Source organism: Pteropus vampyrus, unplaced genomic scaffold, assembly GCF_000151845.1.
Source record: "Pteropus vampyrus isolate Shadow unplaced genomic scaffold, Pvam_2.0 Scaffold25, whole genome shotgun sequence".
NCBI classification, from domain to species: domain Eukaryota; kingdom Metazoa; phylum Chordata; class Mammalia; order Chiroptera; family Pteropodidae; genus Pteropus; species Pteropus vampyrus.
In genome coordinates, this window is record NW_011888806.1 from 7,758,203 (window position 1) to 7,764,448 (window position 6,246).

The 6,246-nt window shown below is 35.5% G+C and overlaps 1 non-coding gene across 1 annotated transcript; it reads right to left on the minus strand.

Annotated features, from left to right (window-relative positions):
* Positions 1-5,148: 5,148 nt before the first annotated feature.
* On the minus strand, positions 5,149-5,267 carry LOC111737284. The gene has a single exon (XR_002779408.1). It is a non-coding gene; the product is annotated as a 5S ribosomal RNA (ribosomal RNA).
* Between the last annotated feature and the right edge of the window lie 979 nt (positions 5,268-6,246).

Consider the following 6,246-nt stretch of genomic DNA (forward strand, 5'->3'; position numbering starts at 1 on the left):
CATAGGATGTTAAAGTGTGTTAACTATTTTTTATGACCATCAGCAAATTCCTAACTGAAAGAGATAAGATAGTTTTTACTAGCATCTGAAAGCAGAGAAAGGTAGGACCTTACTTAATGAAACACTACCTTTGATCTCTCTTCAGTTGCCTGATAATCTAGTATCTGGAACCTTGAGAGACTGGAAAAGCAAGTCAGTGCTAGCAAAAAGGGGAGCACTTTAGGATATATAGCAGCTCAAAAGAATACTGTTGCTCCCTGTTCCTCTGTACAAGACTCTGATAATTAATTCCTATTAATAAGAAAGGAAAAACCTAATCACTTCTCTTGAGAAGAAGCCACTCACATACAGCCTGTAGAAAGAGCAGATTTTCGTGGCATGTTCTTGCCCCAGCTTATTATTTTGAATTGCTGAAAATGACAACCACTAAAGCTGTGGTCTCAAACTTTAACGTGCATCAGAATCACCTCAATGTCTTATTACATCACAGATTGCTGAGTCCTACCCTCAGAGTTTTTGAGAAGGTCTGGATGTAACACAAGAATTTGCATTTCTAACAAGCTCTCAGGTGATGCTACCACTGGTCTAGGAACCATACTTATTAGAGCAATGAGCAAAGCAGGGAAATGGATGACCACCACCAAAGAAACAGATGGCTAAGACTGGATTTCAAGATTACAACTCAACAAGATCTCCGACATTGGTTGCCAGCTATGAAACAAATAGCCTGGAAGCCTCTAAAGTTTTAATGGAGTTCTATCGCCCAATAAACTCTAAGCCTATGATATCTTATGCCCTGGATGTAATCTCTAATGTCTTTAACTAAGAGGAAACGAGTCTCTAAGCAGCACAGGGAAAGGAGTGAGGTACTCATTGCCTATTTCAGAGATGGCTGTGGAGGACAGTAAACAAGAAACATTCCCCCACAGAGCCAAACCAGAAGTGAGTAGATTGGCAAACTAAGGTACATCATGGTTAGGGAGTCCTGTCATATCATGGATATCATATTTGCTGTGGACCAATCATCCCTATATGGTGTCTCCTCTTTTCCAAATGGGAATCTTTATTTCAGTTCCTCTTTTCTGTACCATTGCATTATTATGTGTTGTATATAGATAAGTGTCCATTTAGCCACAAATCAGTGAATCATGAGAAACTATATTTGGACCCAATAAAAAGAAATGTACCTCACCCAGGGTCAACTGCTCACTGTCTGAAGAGTCCCCCAAAATAACCTATACTAAAACAAAGTCAAATGTGTTGCTAGCCACAATAAAGGAAATCTTTACCTTGATAGAATATTAGTAGCATTTCAGAAAAACATGGTCAAAGCAGGATAGTTATTAGGGTTTTGGTTCTGATTTACTATATCTGGAGATAGTTCAATGTGAGGCCAGATGGAGATTTGGCCAAATCTTTTGTATAATAGTTTAGGATTGGCAAACCCAGCAATTTCAAAAAGGAAAGTTTTGAAGCAAGTGTTGAAGAGTGAATTGTCTGTCTAATGACCACAACTGAGCAACCTATTGAGATACCCTAGTGAAGGCAAGTTGAGAATAATTATTTGCTACTTTATTTTTCAGGCAAGACTCTCCTGGAATAATCCAGATAGTCAAATACAAGTCATATTAATGTATACCATAAGCTGTGTGATCATAGTTTTGGTTCTTACCAGAGCTCCTAGAATTTGGATTCCATCACTGGCTCAGTCTTTGCATTGTGATTTTTGAAGTGAGGTGTCTGTATTCCATGTAAGCTTGGGCATATTTTAAACCATGTGTTGAAAGGAGAATATGTATGGCTACTGGGTAGTTTAAGGAATACACCAAAGTGGGCATTTGTGTTTGTCTTCAGATTCCATTCACCTTTTTCCAAGAGTGCCTGATTTCTATTTGGGATTCATGTAGTTGTAGAGAAGCTGACTCCTCTCCTGAAGTCCTGTGGAGGATGTGATGATAACTAAGAGATTAACACATTTTATTCCCCTCCTGGTGACAAGTCTTCATGCTGATTGGTTCTAATATATGACCTAAGCCTATCTTGTCAGAATGGATCTTGGAACACTTGCTGAGAATGCTCAGATAAAGTAATCTTTCTTAATCTGAATGGTGTGGTGATTGCATACGCATATGCCCTATAGTAGCTTCAGCCATTTTGTTAGCCTCAGAGAAAGCAGTGTAAGGACAAAGGCAACAACTCAAAGAGGAAGATAAAGCAGAGAGACCCCTGAAAAGTTCAGAACAAGCCTCTGACTCTTGGATTCTGTCTAAATTATCTCAGTACTTGAGATGCCCACCCCACACTACCAAGGACAAAGCAAGGGCATCCCAATCAGATTCTTTTGCTTTGCATTCCTCTTCCTCATTTTCTCTTTGTTCCTTTTCCTCAGCATGAGAAGCTCTTTCTACTTCTTCCTTTCTTATGAGAACTTCCCTGACATTACAACCTTTTTTGCATATATTGAATGTCATAGTAAAACACTATGGTATGAGTCATATGTAGGTGTCTTAATTATGTGAAAGTAAAGTATTAGAATGCTAATAAAAATGTTTTTTTCTCTAAAAATTTGGGCATTCAAGGCAATTGTTTCACTGGGTTCTCAAAAATGTCTAATTTGACATTCAAAACTGAGCAATGATTTCTCTGTGTTAGTATACTTGGGCTATTCTGTTATAGCACTCACCCCAATTTATAACAAAACTTATTTGGAGTGATTATTGTTTACTCTCAGTCCCTTTCACTAAACTGTAAATTTTCTGAAGGCAGAGACGGTGTCTGAGTTTTCCTCTCCTTTCTTTCTTTAATTACTATGTACTAAGTGGATTCTTTCCATGACAATAATTACATATTGATATTTATTAACAAACCAATATTTGTTAAATAAATGAAGACCTGGCTAAATAAACAAATGTTATATATCTGGTAGTTACAAATCTAAACTCACCATCTTCTCTTTGAGAAAAACATAATTATTAAGGGACAAATTGAGAGTAAAATAAAGAAGAATAGGAGCAGGGGGTGGGGAGAAATGGAGGGAGAGACAAAAAACAAGAGTATCAGTGAAGGTCACAGACTCAGGGAGCTCAGTGTTGCCAGAAAAAATGGCACTATTGAGAAGCTAGACCATACTTGTCATATATCTAGGCATGAATGTGGTTGCATATTGAAACAGACATTTGCTTGCAAGAGTTTGATTTTCCTAAGGTTAGAAATCAATTGAATCAAATGTGAAGCTTTCTCCAGGACCTACTGCCTTCCTCATTCTTGGTATTCACAGCTGCTCTCTGTGAAGTCTTGAGCTAATTGATAGCTATGCTTAGCATTTCCTACTTTTGTCTACCTGTTTCTTAATTATAAAATGATTAAACAAAGGCTGACATCATCACATACAGAGAATTTCTATTGTCGTCTGGAGGCGCAGACAACAATATCCTTTCCTCAGAATATCAAGATATGGTGCAGAACGTGCTCACAAAGACACATGCTTCTGTAGCAGCAATGCTACATTTTCTAATCAAAAAGAGAGACTGAACTCTTCAAAATAACATTTAGAAAATTACAAATGTGGAGGCATCAATTTCCTGATTTCAAACTATATTGTAAAGCTGTAGTAATCAAAACAGCATGGTATTGGCATAAATCAGACTCGTAGACCAATGTAACAAAATCAAGAGCCCAGAAATAAATCCATGCATATACAGTCACTAAACTTTGACAAAGATTCCAAGAACACAAAATAGGGACAAAATAGTCTCTTTAATAAACAGTGTTGATAAAACTAGATATCCATATAGAAAAGAATGAAATTGGACCCTTATCTTACAATATCCACAAAAATTAACTTGAAATGTAGTATCTAAACCTTAAAACTCTTTGAAGAAGACAGGCATTGGCAATTTTTTTTGGATATAACACCAAAAGCACAGGCAACGAAAGAAAAAATAAATAAGTGAGACTACATCAAACTAAAAAGCTTCTTCACAGCAAAGGAAACCAACAAAATGCAAAGGCAACCTACAGAATGGGAGAAAATATTTGCAAATCATAATTCTATAAGGGGTTAATATCCAAAATATATAAAGAACTCATATAACTCAATAGAAAAAAATAACTGGATTTAAAAATGGGCAAAGAAACTGAAGAGACATTTTTCCAAAGAAGACATACAAATGGTCAATAGGTGCATGAAAAGATGCTCAACATCACTAATCATCAGGGAAATGCAAATCAAAACTACAATGAGATCACCTCATACCTGTTAGGATGACAAGCGCTGATGAAGTTGTGGAAAAAAGGGAACTGTTGGTGGGGATGTAAATTGGTACAGACTTTATGGAAAATGATATGAAAGTTCCTCAAAAGTATAAAAGTAGAATTACCATATGATCCAGCAATCTCACTTCTGTATACATCCGAAGGAAATGAAATCAATATCTTGAAAACATGTCTACTCTCCCATGTTTATTGCAATGTCATTCACAGTAGCCAAGATATAGAAACAACCTAAGTGTCTGTCACTGGATGAATAGATAAGGAAAATGTGTGGACTCTAAAAAAGTCAAGCTCATAGAAGTAGAGAGTATAGAATGATGGTTCCCAGGTTCTGAAGGTGAGAGGGAATTGGGGAGATGTTAGTCAAAGGGTACAACCTTTCAGTGATAAAATGAATAATTCTAGGGGATCTAATGTATAGCATAGTGTTGTAGTTAATAAAACTGTATTGTATTCTTGAAATTTGCTAAGAGAATAGCTCTTAAGTGTTCTCACCATACACACACAAAAAATGGTAACTGTTTGAGGTCAAGGATGTGTTAATTAGCTTGATTGTGGTAATCATTTCACAATGTGTACATATATATCATCATGTGCACACTTTAAATATATACAATTTTTATTTGTCAACTATACCTCAATAAAGCTAAGAAAAAGGGAGAAAAAAATGACAAATGTCATGGATGCTCAACACATAGAACTTTGGACACACATAATAGAAGAAAGGCAGAATAAAACCACCTATCAAATAGTCCAGAGATAACCATTCCTTCTTTATATGTATGACTATTTTTCTTTTAGGCGAGACAACCTTAGGTTGACCTCACAGATTGCAAGGAACTTGTCAGTTTACAATCCCTTATTTTTTATTTTTTACGCCTACAGCACCTGGTCTTCCTAGGTGGTCTCCCATCCAAGTACTAACCAGGCCCGACCCTGCTTAACTTCCGAGATCAGATGGGAATGGGCTTGTTCAGGGTGGCATGGCCGTAGACACTGTATGACTATTTTTAAGAGACATTTTTATTAGAACTGCCTATACATTGCCTGGAAATCTTTTTTTACTTGCTTCTAGATACTTCTTATATTCCTGTCAAATTTAAAACTTTATTGTTATTCAAATACACAGTGATGCCTGTTGACTAAATCCCAGGAAGATCAGAGACAATAAAGCATGCCGACAATGTATATGGTACCTTAAAATAGTCTAGAGGATAATTAAGACACTGAATAATGTTATTCTCAAATACAGTGGTACTGAACTGAACATTAAAAAGGATTTATAATCAAAGAAGAAATCCCAAAGAACTGAGCTTCTTTCAATTCTGCTCTGTCTTTTAAATTCTGCGATGATGGATTAGACAAGTTTCTACATTTATACTCCCATATCCAATATTTCCTTACTTTCTCACACTACCCCTCAACAGCTGCATATAATTCCCACAAATAATTCTACTCTTAAATAGATACATTTTCTTTCTTCTAAGGTATTGTGCATTGTTGATAAAATCAATTGTAATGGAAAAGCTGAAGCAGTCCTAAGAAATCATCTAACTTTCCTGATTCACAAACTGGAGCTCTTTTGCAGTTTAATTAACTTGGAGTAGGTGTCAAACATTTTATTCAATTATTATTAACATGAGGGTAACTAAATGTAATCTTCATTAGAAAACACTCAGGCTCATAAAAGAATTATAGTTTAAATCAATGAATAATTCTTCCTTTAGATTACTCAAAGCATTTCACATTAGGACATTATTATTAATTTTAAAGGATTGAAATAGTTTATTATCCTTTTTTTTTTACAGTGTGGTTTTCACTTATTTTTTTAAAAACCCTGTTGTTGGTGTTATTTTTAAATACACGGTTTTCATTATATTTGAGGCTTCTGTAATCAAAGTCTCACTTTGTTATAGATGTCTCCCTTTTTCTCATTTGAAAATAAATAACTATTTTTATCTTCTCTAGCTTGTA